This window comes from Agelaius tricolor, unplaced genomic scaffold, assembly GCF_023055355.1.
Source record: "Agelaius tricolor isolate 1412-34295 unplaced genomic scaffold, bAgeTri1.0.p SCAF_5, whole genome shotgun sequence".
Taxonomy (NCBI): Eukaryota; Metazoa; Chordata; class Aves; order Passeriformes; family Icteridae; genus Agelaius; species Agelaius tricolor.
Genome location: NW_027269265.1, coordinates 47081264 through 47099348, shown reverse-complemented (window position 1 = coordinate 47099348; position 18085 = coordinate 47081264). Strand labels below are relative to the sequence as shown.

General features: G+C 44.3%; 1 long non-coding RNA gene across 1 annotated transcript in view; it reads right to left on the bottom strand.

The window, feature by feature from the left end:
- LOC139590703 (uncharacterized) overlaps positions 1-4577 on the bottom strand; it is a 33467-nt gene extending 28890 nt beyond the window's left edge. Inside the window, exons 1-2 of the long non-coding RNA XR_011679407.1 lie at positions 3192-4577; positions 2837-2951 (exon numbers count right to left, since the gene is read on the bottom strand). This is a non-coding gene — a long non-coding RNA (uncharacterized lncRNA). The remainder of the gene's footprint in view (positions 1-2836; positions 2952-3191) is intronic.
- Positions 4578-18085: the final 13508 nt, after the last annotated feature.

The following is an 18085-nucleotide window of genomic DNA, read 5'->3' as shown; positions in this document are numbered from 1 at the left end:
AGTCTCACCTGCCTTTCTAAGCCCAGGCAGTGGACACCCTCCACTTCAGAAACACGGAGCAGGTAATCAATACCCACTCCAGGAAAACATGGCATGGGATGGAGGGTGGTCCAGTGAAGACCACAGTGTGAGCAAGAACTTTTGGCCCACAAAGAGCAGGAGCTACTGAATAGCCTTTGCCTCCAACAGCCCACCCAAAAGGCATCACAGTGGAAGGCAGTTTCTGCATCCTGCAAGAGCAGCTGAGCCAGAGTGCGTGTGAGACCTTGATTAAAAACAGGCTGCTGTTCACATTTCAGCTCTGCTTCTGGCAATCTGTGAGAACTTCCTCATTCCTAGAGGGTCTCCTCATCCCAGATGAGGGAGCTGGTGTCTGGGGAAGACCTTTAGTATTCATTACAAAAATGTTTCAACCCTCTTGTCGGTCTCTCCTCACTTCACCAAAGCATGCAGACATTCCTATTTTGCAGAAGCACCCACCAGCTCTCCCTTGACAGGCTCTGCTGCTCGAATGCCTGACTCACCCTACTGCTGTCAAAGGAAAACACTTCCATCCATGTAGAGCACTCCACAGGTTTCAGTGGAACCTGTACAGGACCCCAAAGCAGTGGTACTGAAATGTGAGGAACACACAGTTTCCACAAGTGACTCATGAAACTGAAGAGGAGGGAGATCCCTGAAATACAAGTGGAAGAGCATTACGCTGGACCAGAATCCTGCAGAAGGCACAGCAAGAGCAAGCCACAGAGCTTTTAGTTTTGGGAGTGATGTCCCCTCCCCAGGCACACCAAAATGCAGAGGCAGCATGGCTGCTCTCCTGGGGAAAGGATGAAATGCCAGTCCCTGGTAGAGCTGCAGGGTCCCATCCCCAGTCAAAGTGGGTGAAACATGCCATGCTCCCAGCTAGAGGGAGAGGAGCATCCCCAAACACCAAGGGAGGGGCATCTCCAGTGCCTAAAAAGCCTAGAGGAAGGTCCAGACAACAAGAACAGCAAACACCAACCAAAGCTCTGTGGAATATGAAAGGAAGAAATAAGTAAAAGCAGATGGAGTTGTGCCACAGAGGGCTTTTCCCTTGCATCTCTGGCATGCCACAAACAGTCACCTCCCCTGCCCAGATGGTCTCTGTCCTCACTGAACTGGGCAACTCTGCTCTTAGCTCTGTCTGGCAGCCCTTGTCCATGGGGAATGCTAAACCTCCGAGTCCCAACACACACATTGCAGACAAATTTTTAACTGCTTGCCTCGCTCCAAAGCAAAGCCAACTGCACTGGAGTCCCAGCACAATGAAAGCATAATATAGGTACAAAGCTGAACAGGCCAAAAACCTTTGAAATTTGATGTGGCTTTTTGTCCCCCTTGTTTTTCCAGGTAGGTTCAAACATGGTCACATGTATTATGATCTAACCATTAATTCAAATACCACTTAATGCAGAAGTTCACATGGGTGCAGTTACATCAGGGCAAAGACTGATCTGAGCAGGGTCTGCAGGGTCCATTTGACCTGAACCATTTCCTGATTCATCCACAGAGTGTTACTCACGGGTCTAACTGAGTTCTTTAATGATAACTTCCACTTAACAGATGAAAGTTTTTGTATAGGTCAATTCTAACCAGTGCCTGCTCTGGAGTGGAAAGGTCTCTGCATGCTGCATACCCTGCTGTAGATGTGTTTCCAGTGTGAAGATGGCATCCCAAGCACACACAGACCACGCTTGTACCCTCAGTGAAATACTGGTGTTACTGCATCATGAAAACAGGTTATATTGCTTTAAAGGCAGCAGCACAGAGCAGTATAAATTTTTGCACAACTCTCAGATCTTTCCCTGAAAGCAGCGGACAGCAATTATTCCTGAACCAAAACAACCATGCAACAGTGGCAGTAAATTATTTTATTTGTTTTTTGGAAAATGCTGTGTGCAAGCCACACCAATAAAAGTGATCCAGTATCCAAGGCATTTTTGCCACTTGTTAAAAATGCCGAATTGTCCTTCCAGCTAATTTACTAGCATAAAATCCAGTACATTTTAATTGCTGAATAAATTGCAGAGATCTTACTGGGCCTGTTTCTAAGGTCTGCTCTGAAGAAAGAAACTAACAAAAGTGTCTGGGAAAGACCAACGTGGCCTGCAGCCATCAGGGAAACACCTCACCAGCATGAGAAGTTTGGCTGTATCTTGTTGGCAGCTGATGGAAGTCCATGAAGAAGTAAGTGCCTTCATAAATGTAACTCCACACAAGTCATTTCCCAGTTGAAGGTGAGGAAACTGCTGTACATTGCAGAGCTGAGAGCCTTCTTCAAAGAATAGACACAAACCATTCCCAGGCTGAGCATTTTATATGCACACGCATCATTGCAAAGTTATTATAATTTGGTTTTAGTAAAAACAATGGCTTCTGAGGGATATAGATGTGGGCTCAACAAAAAACACTAAACACTCCCACTTGGCTATTAATCATTTTCAGTAGATTTTAGGTGACAGCAGCTATGACTTTTCTGATCATGACTTAACACACCCCTTTTACCAAAAGATGACTAGACAAATGTCTGGCTAGAACCAATTGCTGTCATTCCACTGCCTTTGTTGCTAACCATCTACACAGGACAATGTTTTTGTGCAGCTGCTCTCTATTTAAACAAAGTTTACAAAATGGGCATAGAGAGAAATTTCAGGTATGACTTATGGTGATGACAAGGGTGAAGGTAATTGACATTCCTGATGTTGCTCACTGCTATGCCAGTGTGGAAGAGATGTGTCCAGATGCATTAAGCCTAGCATATGTATGTGTCTGGAAGACAAAGCCAAGAAATAAACAGCTCAGGAGAATCACCTACCACCTTCTGGCCACCAGGGATTCACATGCTCAGCTCACAGGAGCAGCAATTCCTCACTGAGATTCCCTGAGCTGACTCCAGACAAGCTGGGACATCCATCTGCAGTGGCAGAGGCCTGTGTGGAGAGACCAGATTACTCTGAAGAGCAAGAAGAGCCACATCCACATGGCCCAGAGCCCAGCCCAGCCAGCATCCTGAGCCACTTGGCTCAGCTCTGGTGTCACACTGACACAGCCACAGCTCTCCAAGGGCTGGAGCCACCCTGGCACCACGCTGCAGTGGGCAGAGGCGCTCACAGGGATCACATCTAACAGAAAAAGGCTGGGAAAGGGAACAGGGACTTGGAGTCACTTACCTGGGGTGACAGAGCTGGTCAGCCACTTGGACAGGTACTGCACCCAACCCCAGCCTGCTGTCCAATTGCCCATGCTGTCAGAAACTGTTCAAAGGACAGTTTCAGCTGCTCACACACATATGGTCCCTGACACGTGGCTCAGGGGGAGGAAGATAATAACAGATCATCTGAGGATAACATACTGTATGTCAGATCATGCTGACAGGGGCCCAAGCCAAGCAAGCTTTTTTCCCCTCTTCAATGGAATTTCCTCGTGTATGCATGTTTTATTCTGAAGATGACATTTGTTTCCCTAGAAGAGAAGATTATTCTGCAGACTATTTTCTTTAAAGAAAAAAAAAATTAAGAGTCTTTCAGGTCACTAGAAAACTTTACAAGTTTTTCTTTTTAAAGGAGAGAACAAATGCAAGAAAGGCACAGAGTAAGCATGAAATCAATTAAGAGAAATAATGGGAATAAATGAATCCTTTAGGTTTGCAGATTAACCCTGCATTTTCTCAGCCATGCTTAATTCATGTATATCTTGATATCTTGGTCCTCTTCTGCATCTAAGTCCACTTGGCACTGCCAGGGAAGCTCCTTCCACACTTCCCCTGAACAGAGAAACACAGGGGAGCAGTTTTCATGGGTTTTATATTTTCAGCCAAGAGCACACCTTTTACTCTTTCGTCTCTATTCCCTGTCCCCATAGTCAGATCACAAACTCATCAGGGACAGGCATGTGCATGGGAAAAAGAAAGGACATAAGAACAGCCTCCCCCACAGCACTTTACCAAGGTCATTTGGGCTGCATCTTCACTGTATCTCAGCCTGAAGAGTCCTACTCGATGTTTCAGTCCTTTTTCACTGCTAAAGGTTCTTCCAGTAGACACATCTTCTGCAAAAGGAAATTCACAGACAATATATTTACTTTTTTTAATCAATCTTTCACCCCTAAACTGTAGGCTTTTCAAACACAAGTCAAAAACTGCTTATCTATTTTCTTTCCCTCACATCCTTCCAGTGCTCACGCTTGTCAACCAATCTGAATCTTGTACAACTTTGCAATTAAGGACTATTTGTGGTCTCAGCAGATTCATCCTCTACACCCCAAAAAGTGGTACATCTTAGTATCAGAGACCATGCCAAGTCACAAATGACCTCTTGAAATCGTCCAGTCCTATATCCTGTTTGAAACAGGGCCAGCTGAGAAGTGTTTGTGCTAGACCTTGCCCATTCAGGTTCAGAATATACCCAGGGATATCAATCCCACATTGTCTGTGGGCTCCTACTCTTGTGTTCCACAATCCTTGAAGTGGCAAGCATGTTTTTCCTAATATCTAACAGAAATTGCTATTTTTGGAACTTGTGCCTGCTGCCAACCGTATCACTGTCCATCTCTGAATCAAACAGCGTGGGTTTCCAGGCTCCTTTTGAGTATTTATAATGAGTATAAAGCTCACACAGCAATTTCAGTCTCAAATTTGGACTTGAACTAGGAAATTAGAGCAGTTCTTTCCACAGCAGCAAAGGAAAGCTGAATGGCAGAAGGACAATGCAATCAAAGTTAGTGGAGTATCTGGGAGTCCTCCCATCAGAGTCAATAAGCCTGGAGTTAAATCCAGGAGGTGGACAGATAGCACAGTGAGAGAAGGTTTGGAGATACATTTTCTTAATGGCTTAAGGCAAACTGGTTTTAACATTTGTCCTTGTATGCACAGATTGCATATTAGATCCCTTTTTAATTCCTACTGCAAAAGCAAGAAATAAAAAAAAATCTTACAAAATTCTCATTTGGTACTCAAAGAATGCTTGGCATAAGTTGGAGAGGATATGGTATAATTTTTCATGAGTAATGAATGTTTAAGTCATGCTTGAAGCACAAAATTCAATTCAACTTTAATTAGAGAGGCGTCACTAAAGCTCTTATTATGATTTTATAGGCCACAGAGGAGATCAGATCAAATTCTCCAGTTACGCTGAACAGGGCAGGAAAGGCAGAGAAGAGATCACGTGCAGGACGACTCAGCTCATCCACTCTCTGCTATTTGTGTGTTACTATTAAAACCCACCTGATCCAGGGATGACTGGTTTTTAAGGATCCCTAGCACAAGCTGCAATGCTACTACACATTAGGGCCTCAAAAGTATTGTTCCCTAGCCCACACCATGCCACAGACTGAATCTTTGGGAGGAGCTGGGGCATATTGAGCAAGCTCTGCTAGACTATTAACCAAGTATGATCAGATACCTTTCCAGCTGCAGCAGCATCAGCTTTGCCAAACTCTAAGGCTGTTGGTATGTGTCTCTATTTTATTTTTTTCCCACTCTCCTCAAAATAAAAAGGACAGACCTGCAGAGCAAAACCAAAAACAATCGAGGTGGTCCTCCAAAGTGCAGAGTCAGAACCCCAGCAAATGCTGGCAAGGGAAAGATATAGAAAATTTATCACAATTCACTATCTGGCTTGTTTGCTGAGACTGGGACATAATATTTCCATTAAAAATTAAAATCTGGGACCACAGGGACACAGCTGCAGGTATGACATCTCTCTTGACCTCCAGAACTCAGGTGTTAGAGGGAGATATGGTTCCATCATTTTTTTCTTCTGCCACTTAAGACAATAATTAATCTGTTAACACTGGCTGAAGACACATGATTTTATGGGAAACACAAATCAAAACACTGGAGTTTCAAAGGCGGACAGGATTTTTTTTTAATATTAAATATTTTTATTTTGAAAATATTTGCAGCAAAATAGCCATGTAGCCACATCAAGTCCTGCAATAATTTTTGCTCACTTTTTTGCATGCGTTGCAAGAATAGCTGGAGTATAGGAAGAAAAAAGAAAAAGAAAGCAGAGAAATGTACAGTAAACCATAGAAAACAGCAAAAAAATTGATGGTACAGAAAATATACCAGCAGGTGTAACTGTGATCCAGACAGGCCAGATATTTTAAAAACAGACAGGTTCCTGTTGCACAGCCTATTCTGCAATTCTTGAGAAGTCAAGCAACAAATTGGGCTCTCCCTGGCTCCTGGGCTCCAACAACATGTAATAGGACAGCTGAAACAAAATAAAGATTGAAGGAAGGGAAGACTGGATTAAAAAAAAAAAGAAAAAGAAAAAAAGAGAGAAAACCCACACACTCTTTGCTATTAGTGCCTTACAAGACACTACATAAAGAGGTAGAATTGTCCACAGGTAAAATCAGGGAATCACAGATCAAAATCCTTCCCTTCATGATGAGGGCAGACTCGTAGGGGCACTACCACAGCCATGGAGTCTAGAGAGCAAGGTGTGGGAGGAGATACAAATAACTTATTTTGCATATAGGTCCCACCTGCATGCTTATGTCCACTATCTTTACTTGAAGAGGCCATACACAAGGAGAAGACACTGAAGAGCATTACCATACCAGGAGGGATGTTTCCTTTCAGCCATTCCTCTTTCTCATCACACGCCTTCGCAGTCAGTGTTTGCTCAGCAGCACAATCCCTACCAAGCAAGTATTGACAGCAGTGTAGATCAGGAAGGTTATTCCCACAAAGATTTTCCTTGGAAGAAGCTGGCCCCCATGCTGGAGCTGCCTTGTCCCATTCCATACACGTATGTGTGTTCAGCACTTTTCCTTGGCAAACGAAGATCTGCAAATTTTGCTATCAAAACAGGTAATAAAGGCACCAGAGGTTATCAAGCACCAGAGCCAGAAGGATAACTCAGTGCTTTGATCCATCTCAGCCATCTAGATCCCACTGCAACTTCCCACACTTCATGGTGCCTTCCTTCTCCCTCCACACATCCCGTTTTCCTCTTGGTTAAATGCTGTGCTCCTACATCCCCTTTCTGTTGCTTAGATGAGAATCAATTAACCAATTAACCCCACTGAAGCAATTAGGCACCTTTCTCACCTAATCCAGGAGAGCTCACTAGTGAAAGAGGACTACTGAAAACTTTGCAGACAGATATGTAAGAAAGATCAGTGTTTCTTACCCAATCTTTCTCCTGGGATCAGAGTACAGTTGTGAAATATATCAGAATTCTGTTTTCTTCTTCCCTTTCCTAAGTTTGTGTCTGAGGGCTTAATTTTTATTGGGATGGTGTTGCAAACAAGTCAGCCAGGGGCTTCAGAAAATGTCTCTATCCCTGATCCTTCACAAGCAAGTCCAAACATTCTTCAGATGGTCTTTGGAAATTATCTGAAGCAAAGGGGCTCTAACTCTGATGTGGACATGGTTAAAAGCTGCAAGAAGCTCCCTGGGCTGGAATGGCACCTACAGGCTTAACGTATTTACATTAATCAAGATTCAATCAAAGGCTTATTGGCACTCTCAGTCTGTGTGCCTGCATTACAAATAGCAATACAGATTTCTGGGAAGGTTTAGTCAAGGCCTTAGCATAAATTGCAGCTACAGTACAAAAATACATAAACCATATAAGGTTACACAGTTCATTAAATGTTAGCAATATGCTTAAAACTAAAACTAAGGCATGCACTTTATATACAATTTTGATTGTCTATAATCCGTGTCAACACAGCTGTGCTACAGACCTCCTAAGTCACTGTTAGAAAGTCCATCTGCTTCACTAAACTGTGTCTACTTTTCAAATAATGGCAATTTCTTTAACATTTTATGATTCCTGACTGTGAAAACTGCCTCTTGCGTGAGCCTGTGTCAAAATCTGACTAATGTTGCAAACTGTGTGGTGCAATGAGATTTTGTTGGCAGTTAGAGAAACATAAAAATGTTAAGACACTTTGCAAAAGTTTCACAAAGGAGTCACTGAATAAATCTTTTAATCTCAAGTAGCACGTACTTCATTACATCAGCATTTTTCAAGGAATGTTCCTATTGTCAATGAAAATTAGCTCCAAGAATCTGAAAGCAGGAGGACTTAACAAGGGAACCAGAATCCCAGAATTATGGCTTGTGTGTCAAGCATTCTGTAAAAAAACAGACTTCTGAAAAGCTGGCTCTTCCGCTTTACAAACACAGGCCTTTACTACCCCAGTAAGACCAAAGCAGATAATCTTTACTGGAAGGTTTTGGATAGTTCTCAGTTAGAGAAATGTCATCATTCCCATCTGTTTTGCTGTGTACTATATCCACGGAAACTTCCCATCACTGGTGACAGGACTAGCTCTGGGACCTTAACTCCCAGGCTAGATTCCCTACATGTTCTGTAAGAGTGAGTGAGGGGTTTATAATGGTGCACAGATTTTTGTATTCTCCTCAACAGTAGTCACTATACAAGTTAAGGAGGAGATTTAACGACGCAAAAACTTTGAGGAGCTGGTGATAAGTTGCTTCTGAGTAGAATGAACACAAATATCAGATGCCTAAATCCAAATAATTTTTCATAACTTAGTGACTGAAGAGCTATTTTCTTCCCTCCTCTGACTTCATTCAAGTACTGTCATTTGCCTTCAGAATGGTCTGGCAAGTCTAAAATAAAACTTCCTTGGTTTTCCCAAGGATAGAGAAAAGCTGTAACAGGACACTGCATAGAAGCAGGTTGTAACCTACCTTACAGAAAAGTCAGCATTTCCCCCAACGACAAGGTCTTTAATTCAGTCACATAAAACAAGGGACCAGGTAGCTGCCACCTCTTAAAAGTACCCTTTATGTGGCAAACAAAACAACAAATCCAACCTATTTGCAGACTCAGCAATGGCTGTGGACATTTGTTCTGCCTGAAGTATGGGCCCTAGTCAGTGCTTAGGCGTGCTCTTAGACAGTCTGTTGCACATTTACCTTGTGCCTTTTGGACTTCATCTGTTCCTTATAAGAAGCCTAGACATTTATACCTTCAGCAGACATCTCAAATAAAATGAATAATATCTGGCCAGCTCACTGCTGAAATGAGAGAACCAAGAAAAGTGATGTGAGTGAGTCAGCAGCTACAGATATTGCTCATATGTGGATACCGAGTCTATGCCTGAGCCCAGGGCAATGCACGCATGGAGGGAGGTCTGTCTCTCTGTGCCATGTGCATGGTGGGCTGATCATTACTAAAAAGGCCTTTTTCCTTGCCAGGAACTGACTTGCAGGGTGACAAAAGTTGTCTTGGTGTCAAGGCCACACGATGCTGCAAGAGCTTCTCAGCTTGGCAGGAGGCACCATCAAGCACAGAGCAACTCTGGGGGAGAGGGTCTTTCAGTCATCCCTTCATGCTCACCCCATTTCCTTGTTCTCAAGAGAAAGACTCCATTGCTTCACCCTTTCATGCAAAAAAACTCTCCCCACCTGGCCCTCTACTTTTCTCCTTAGGAAAACAGCGGCAGAGCAGGGGACGTCTTCTCTCCTGGACCCACCTGACTCACAGCCAGGAGACATCCTATCCTTCCAGTTGTGCTGTGATGAGCCCTGTGCTCAGAGCAGGAGAGCAGAGGTAGCTGCTGTCCAGCTGGCACTGCTGTCAGATCTGCCAACACAGCCCTTCACTACATTAGCTTCGTTGCACCCTCATTTCTTCCCTGAGTGCACACAAAGACAAGCTGGACCGTTAAAAAGGGATCATTCAGGGAACAAATTACTTAAATGTCCACCTCTCTTGTGCTCCTCTACTTTCTCTGCCCTTCTCCCATGGGAATAAATCTATCTATAACTTCCCTTACCCTGACACTTTGGACACTCAAGGCAAACATCTCCTGGGAGATCCCAGCATGACTGGGTGCTGGGAAAGCATCAAGCACCCAACTCCGTCACAAACCATAAAATCACCTCACCAAAAGGCTCTTGCAGTTCTCAGAAAGGGGATGTGCTTGGAGTAACTGGAAAGACCTTGACCTGGATGCTATGGCCCAGTGGTACTGCTCAGGCTGGGATCAGAGAGAGGCAGAGGCAGCACTCCAAGAGGACAGTGCTGTGAGCCAAGATACACACTGAGACTTGGGACCTGTTTTAATTATTGTTTCATTTCTTTCACTGCTCAGGAACATGTAACAAGCTGAAATGTGCATTGTGCCTGTAAACATTTACTTTCTTTTGGTCTTGTGCAATGCTGTGTCTCATTCTCTTGGATGGTGCCTGGAATGCAGGAATAGCCATAACAGATCAGCTGAATGACTGTTAACTCAACTGTCCATCTCCGACAGTGACCAGCACAAGCTGCTTTGAAGGAAGTTGCTAGAAACCCCACATCAGGCAGCTGAGGATTAAGTTGCCTCCAAGGGAAGTTTCTCCTTTCTACCATGCGATTTGTGTTTGACTCGCGCTCTAAAATAATCAGGGAAGCCTGCCTGCCCATCCAATAACTATTTTTTTTTCCCCATGCCAATTCACGCACTGGGGGTGCTGTGCATGGTGCTCCTGTTGGTGGAGCACGACACAGGGCTGTGCAGGTTGATCGCACCCCATAGAACCATGGTCACACACGTGGGGCTGCAGTTGCTGTAAGCCTGATGGCTCCCAGACCCAGAGGTGTGAGTCAGTGCTGGCACACTCTCTGCAGATGCACTCTGGCCCTTTGTACTCACAGCCTGGGAGCACGAGGCGTTTGGGGATCCTGCCCCTCTTGCTTGCAGGAACAGTTGTTTTTGAATGGCACAAGAGAAGGGGCATGCACGCCCTCAACTGCTTGTGATCTTCCCCAGGCCTTTGGCAGAGAAATTATCCTGCAATTTGGCAAAGCTCACCAGATGCACAAGAGGCTGGCTGGGGCTACAGCAAAGAGTGGGCCAGTCCAGGAGCACCAGCCTCCCCCAGCCCTCTGGCTGCCGCGCACTGAAAAAGGAAAGAACCTTTGCCCCTTCTTCTGGGTCCGAAGGAGCATCTGCAGGACTGAAACCAATCAAAGCCAGCTGTGAAAAATGAAGGGGAGAAGGCAGGGAAACACTGATTATTATGACTAGGAAAAACGCTATTAAAAAAAATAAAGAAAAGGGAAAAACTGATCCCATATGGGAGGCAAATGAAATACAAATTCAAAACAGGCCATTACACAGTGTCTCTCATAAGGCTGCCACACTGGGGGCTGCGTTCACGTGTGGAGATGCGGTGCCCCTGGGACCTCTGGAGACACCCCTCTGCTCTGCAGCAGGATTAGTGTTACCTCAGAGCATCCTGGGCTGAGACTGGCACAGGACTGTTGATTAGACAGCCCCTGCAGACTGAGCAAGGAGTTATTTGACTCCCGTGCAGACACACGTAGAGTAACCTCAGGTCTGATCATTGCACCAAGCCTTTTCTGCCTCAGCCTCATATTCCAGGCAATTCTGCTGCTGGTTCCTTGCTCCTTTTGAGATGAGTTCTTCCCCTCCTCCACTTTCACAGGGTCAACCACATGGCTGCCCTTTTGTCACTCCCCTTCTCATTCACACTTCTCCTTCTTCAGCAGATCATCTCCATCACCCGCCCCATCTGCCCACCCAACACGTGCCCTTCAAGCTGTTTCTGAGCTACAGCCAAGCCCCTGAAGCTGGGCTCTCAAGGGCAAAATGTCTTCACCAACAAGGAGGCTTTTGGGGTGCAGTCCAAGCTCAATCCCCTTGTACACTTCCAGGAGGAAAAGAAATCCCCACCCTGTACCAGCCATACTGTGAGGCTCATTCACAATGTTACTGGACCAAAGGGGCCAAAAACCAGCTCTCTTTTTATTCTCAGGTGTTTCTTCCACTGCTCTTGAAGCACAAGAAGATTCAGCACAATGGGGGCTCATTTCTTTTGGTAGTGCTGACAATCATTCAACAACAGAAGAAAAACTGGAGGACAACAACATGACTTCCCATGTCTGTGGGCTGTGCTCCTCAAAGATAACACTCTCCAGATCTTGAGGGACAGATGGTTAAAGGGTGCATTGCTCAGTCTGCCCTGTGATTCTGCTCCTGTGATTCTGTCAAAGATACAAAATATTTGGTACTTACTTCTTTTTCTTTTTATTTTCAAGAGGCCCCTGCTCATAAGTGAGTCTCAGTGTCTATTTAAAAGACAAAGTAATTTCTTGCATACTGTAATGGAGAGAAAACATACAAAAAATGTGAACTTCAGAGTTCAAACCACGGAAAGAAAAATTAATCCCTTTAAGAAAATTCATAGGAAACCCTCCCGTTATAAGTCAGTCTCACATTTTTGGAGTCCAGCTCAGATGGAGTAAAATCCCCATGTCTGCTAATATGAGAATAGGATGCACTTCAGCTATTCAGAGCTCTACAGACCTCCCCCAGCCTGGGCTTCTTTGCCCACCCCGTGCCAGGGCCTGGGCAGCATGAGCCTGCTTTTTGAGAGCCATTTCTCTGGTGTCTGGATCTTGGGGAGAAGCAGGAAGAGAGGGGGCCCTGAAGGCACTCTATTTCTCAGTACTAGAGTGATCCACAACATACCCAGGGCCACAGCCAAATGCATTAGACCACAGCACTCCCAGATCCTACTCAAGAGTCTTCATGATTCCTCTTCTCAAGCCAAGAAAAACAGCAAGCAGAAAACAAATAACAGTGGGCAAGCAGGAGTATTTGTCCCTTACTACAATGGCCTTAAGCAATCAGAGAGGTAGGGCTGATGAACCTTTAATTACTTGTGCAATAATGACCTCTGTTTCCAGCATTCCTTGGCAGGCAGGAAGTGGCTGGAGCAGTCAGGGACCTGTTATGCTCTCTTCTCCACAGGCTTGAAATTGATATGAAGGCCTCTCACCCAGCTGGTCAAAAGTTTCAAGATATGCTCCACACAGAGGTTGTTTATAGCTATTAAAAGCAGTGAAAAGAAAATACAATAAAAACAAACCAGCTCTTTTACTGAGAAGTTAATGCTGAACAGCACAGCCCTACAGCTAAGGTGTTCAAAGTTCCTCTGGTACTTTTTCCAGATAGCTAAAAGAGTGACTTTTTAAAAAAAGCAAATTATGAAACCAGCTTTTGACCTCAGTACATCAATATTTTGTGTAGTGTGTCATACTCTACCAAAGAAGGAAAGGAGGGGCCCTTTTCACTAAGGACACCTAGATCTTAGCCAGAAAGACAAGAGGGGTCCAGAGGAGAGTGATCACCACTAGATAATTTCTATGACACAAAATGAAGGCAGAAAGATGTTATGGAATTGACCCAAGCTCAGCTGAACCCAATTTGGGAGTTCACTCTCTCGATTCCCAGGCCACAGAAACAAGTTTCTTTTTGGGGGCAGGGGGAAATCATGACGTTCACAACTGGCAGCTGAAGAATGCAGAAGGGTGCTCTACCTCCCCACAGGGTCTACCACATAACTGGATGTACTGTAGCTGAGACAGCTGCCAAGCCTGATGTCTTTCCCAAGCTCCATCTCGGCTGGGATTCTGCAACACAACAGAGGCTGATCCAAAGGTCAGAAAAAGAAACCCTGCAAGAGGCAGCTCACAGACTATTTCACTTCCGAAATAAGAAAGTCTCTTCCTATCCCCATCTCCATCTGCTGGAGTCAGCTTGTGCCTTGACGCATGTGGCACCGACAACTTCCCAAAACTCTTGTTCTTTTAATATTACCATTAGCTCTCTGATATCTTGGTTATCCACAGAAACAGTCAGTGTGTCCGCATCCAGCAAAGTTCTTGGCCCTGATATTTTGTGGCAAAGAATTGCACAACACTAATCTAACCCACTGTTGAGTGAAAACATTTTATGTCAGTTTCTATCTTGTCTTCTTTTTTGTTTCTGACAGTCCCCATTCCCATATATCATAAAGGGACTTCTGCATAGTCCATCTCTAATTATAATTTCTTCTCATTTCTCCCTCTTCTAGAATTAGTATTTTACAGGCTTTTCAGTGTCTTTTCACAAGGGGTCTTTCTACAATCACAGCTTCTTCATTCCCCCTTCTCTTGGAGACAAAGTGGCCAAAACAACATGGTGTGTCCCAGTATTTAAGGGAATGTTTGCAACAGAGAAAGATGTCCTGGGATTGCTGAGCAGCTTTCCCATCAATTAAAGCAGGGAACATGGAGATAAAAGGAGTCACCTCCTTCTGTTGATTGAAACCTCTGCTCTGGGACACATTAGGGCAAATAGAACTGACTTGGGTCAGAAAACAGCTGCTCTGAACACAAGACTGAGGCTATAGGCAGACCCGTCAGCTCCTGTCCTCTTTCACCAGTCAAAAAGGATAAGAAAAATTCCAAATGGCAGAACACCACTTGGCTCTAAAGCCTGCTCCAGTGGAATTATCCATTGCTTTCATTAGCCATTCCCTTGCCCTGCATCACACAGAACTCTGCTGGCCACAAGCCACTGCTCTCAGTGCCCAGAACCTAGAAGAATGTACGTGCAAAAAATATGGGATGTGCCCATCTGTTAATCTAAAGGCATTCATCCTGCTTGTGCAGCTTCCTTAGTTTCTTTTCTAGTTGTTTCAGCACTGTAAGATATGAAGAAGATCCAGCCAGACAAAGCAGCCTCATCCACTGAGATGTTAGCAAGCAAAAGCAACACAGATCTCCACTATCCCTCCTCTGTTGGATCTCCAGTCAGGTCACAATCACTATTAAGCCCATCTGGAGAAACTGAAGCATTCAGAAATTCACTGAGTCATAAAAAGCAACAAAGAGCAGCAGCAGCAGCAGCAGGCTGCCACACAGCTCTGGAAAAGTCCCCTTCAAAACACTAAATCCCTGGAATGAAGGGCTGCCTTGCTTCATCCATGACATTATTTTAATGGCACGTTCATTAATTCATCCCAAACTCCATCCAGACGAGTCAACAGGGAGGTGCTGGGAGAGAGGAGCATCGTCTCCAGTTTGAAAGCAACCAACCAGGAGAGATCCTATGGGCAGAGTGGGAGCACCACAGTGTTAGAGCAACTCAGAGATTCAACATCAAGTCTTGGAGCATCTTAGGCATCCTCACACTGACCCTGTAGAGATTTGCCTGATCAGCCCTTAACAACAGGACCCAGCTACATCTGCACAAGCAGTAGCAGCATCAGGCCCAACATACATTGGGCAAAGAAGCAAAAGAAACAGCCCACCTCTGTTTCAAAAGGCTTGAAAGTTCCTGCCCTTCTCTTCTTCTAGCCCCTTCCATAAAAACTTTGCATGCAGAGCAGTGTCTCTTGGGTCCCTCATTCTCTTGAGCAAAGTAAACAGACCTCCAGTGCAGTGACAAATGAACAACAAACAGAGGGAGAAGAAGAAAAAAAATCTTGCTGCCAACTCGAAGATTTTTCCTTGGCATGTTTAATTAAAAAAAAAAATAAAATGTGCAAGCTATGCCCCAAGGGTGACCCTGCATAAAGCATTCTGGCAGCTCCAATGTCTGCTATTTCCCCCTCACATCACCACAGACACCCCATTTCTTCCTGTGCTCTTACCCTGATGCACACGCACACATACAGAGCCCTGAGAATCCTGGCACCCAGACGGCTTCTTCTTTTTCAAGCATGCCAAAACAAGCTCAGCTCCTCAATCCCTTTTAGAATTTGGGCTTGTGTGGAAATGTGTTTGCCTCCATCCTATGTTTATTTTCTTTTGTTTTCAGGTTTGTTAGCCCAAGGGCAAATGTTGTTCCTAGCACCGGTCTTGGGGTTGGGTTTTGTTTTGTTGTTGATTTTTATTTTTTTTTTTTTTTTTTTTTTTTTTTTTTTTTTTTGGTATTTATCTTTCAATCAAGTGTTCCTCCTTGCAAGGATAAACAGGATGTTTAGAGACTCTGGGTATGACGACCAGTCTTTGACAGCTGTTGTGAGACACCACACACTGGGTTTACCATGTGTGCAAGCACTGGCACGGCTCAATCTGCAGCAGGCTCTTTTCATGACCTAAGAAACCTTCAACAGCTCTGTGTTTTCAGTGCAGGCTCACGAGAAATGCACCACACAGACATGATCCAGAACAACTCCCTGGCTTCTCCCTCCATTTAGGAGGATAACACCTGCCCACATCACAGCCATTCCCTTTCTAGGCTGCTCATTTCACTTTTTTAGCTACACTAAACTATGCTCTGCCTCTGAGAAATTTTTCTTTTCCAGGTGCATACAGACAGGCAAGAGTCAAAGTACTTCTAAATCACAAATCAACACAGGGAGTTTCCCAAGCCTTTTTTTTTTTTTGAATGGAAGTTTTCCAAGCCTTGAATCACTGACATTGGTCTGACTCCTAAAACAAGAACGGGAAGATGAAACACAGATAGCACTAAGGGCCAGACCCCAAGCAAGACCTACCTGTCTAAAACACTGTGTGTGACCTCTCCAATATCCCAGTCACCACAGAATAAAATGCACTGCTTAATCCTCCACAGCATAAATTCTCCAAAATCTTAATCACTTTTAATTTGCAGCATTTTCTAATAGCGGAAGTCAGGAAAGGTTAAGAGACTGATAATTAGTCCTGTTTTGTAATTAGAAACAATGAGTTTTGGACCAGGCCCTAATTACTATGTTTTCAAGCCACAGAATAAGTGACTGTGATATATTTCCCAAATTCTGAAAGCTGGGTGTGTCTGCAACAGCAGCACACACTTTGATAAGCCATACTATACACAAAGAGCTAAATGCTGTCTAAACAGTCATAAATCACTTCAGAAGAAATGGCTCAACCACTATGTCATCTTATCTAGTCTGAAACCTTTTGCATTTAAAGAAAATAATATTTACAGAAATTACTTCCCTTCTCTACAAACACATGATTCCTGAGCAGCAACACTCAATTTTCCCTATTACCACCACTCTGCGTAATTCACAGGACAAATGACAACATGTTGGTGACTTTCATGCTGTTTGGGCCCAGCTTATTCAAGGAAAATTACTTGGTCCTGCAATGCTGGTCAAGTTCAAACCTTGAAATCTATTCCAGGTAACATTCAACCACAAGCTTCTGGCCTATGCACAGAAAGGACAGCATGAAATTTTATGGTGTGTGTCATTCAGGAGGTCGAAAGGGATTATCACAATGTTCCTTTTAAGCCGTGGCACCTGTGAGCCTTGGCATATAAGCCACCCTGGAAAGCCATTCCCAGCAACTGCTTTAAATTGGACTCTGAGCAGTCCTTGAATTCTACTTCAGCAGAAAGCAGCATTGTCAAGATAATGGTTTTACAAGCTTTCCATCCTCCCAGGAAAAATAGTGTTTGCTTTGTGTCCCCTGCCCTGTTGCACACACTGAGCAGACGTCCTCTCTCCAACCCTCACCACTCTCTGCAAACCATTCCACAAACACAACGGAGCTGAAGAAGCAATAGCCTGTCATACAGCCTGAAAGTTCCAATAAGTAAAATAGTTCTGAAATGAAAACACCAGCTTTGATGTCATTGGGATAACCTGGAAGGAGCAGGAATTCCCCAGCCATGAAGATATTTTCCACAGCAAATCCACCCTGGATAAAGCAAGCCAAATTTTCCCACTGCTTCATTCACTCAGCATTGCTAGAGTAGATCAAACCATTGAACACATTTTTTTGTCACCCAATGCGTAATTTGGGGGTCCCAGTTGGGCTCCCAACTAATTTGGGAGCTGAGTGATGCATTGACATGCCTTAGGGATGGGATGCCATTCAGAGGGATCTGGACAAGATCAAGAAGTGGGAATCTTGTGAGATTCAGCAAGGCCAAGTGCAAGGCCCTGCTCCTAAATTGGGGCATGAAGAGATTAGAGGGATGGAACACCTCTCCTGTGAGGAAAGAGGTGTTGGGGTTGTTCAGCCTGGAGTGGACTCTGTGAAGACCTCACTGCAGTCTTTCAGTACTGAAAGGGGGCCCATAAGAAAGAGGGGAATAGATTATTTAGCAAGGTCTGTTGCTATAGGACCAGGGATAATGGTTTGAAACTAAAAGAGGGTCAATACAGATTAGATATAAGGAAGAAAATATTTACCATGTGGATGGTGTAACACTGGAACAGGTTTCCTAGAGGAAAATCTGTGGTGGATGTCCCGTTCTTAGAAACATTCAAGTACATGTTGGACTGTGCTCTGAAGAACCTGATCTAGTTGAAGACTAGAATCCCTGCTCATTGCAAGAT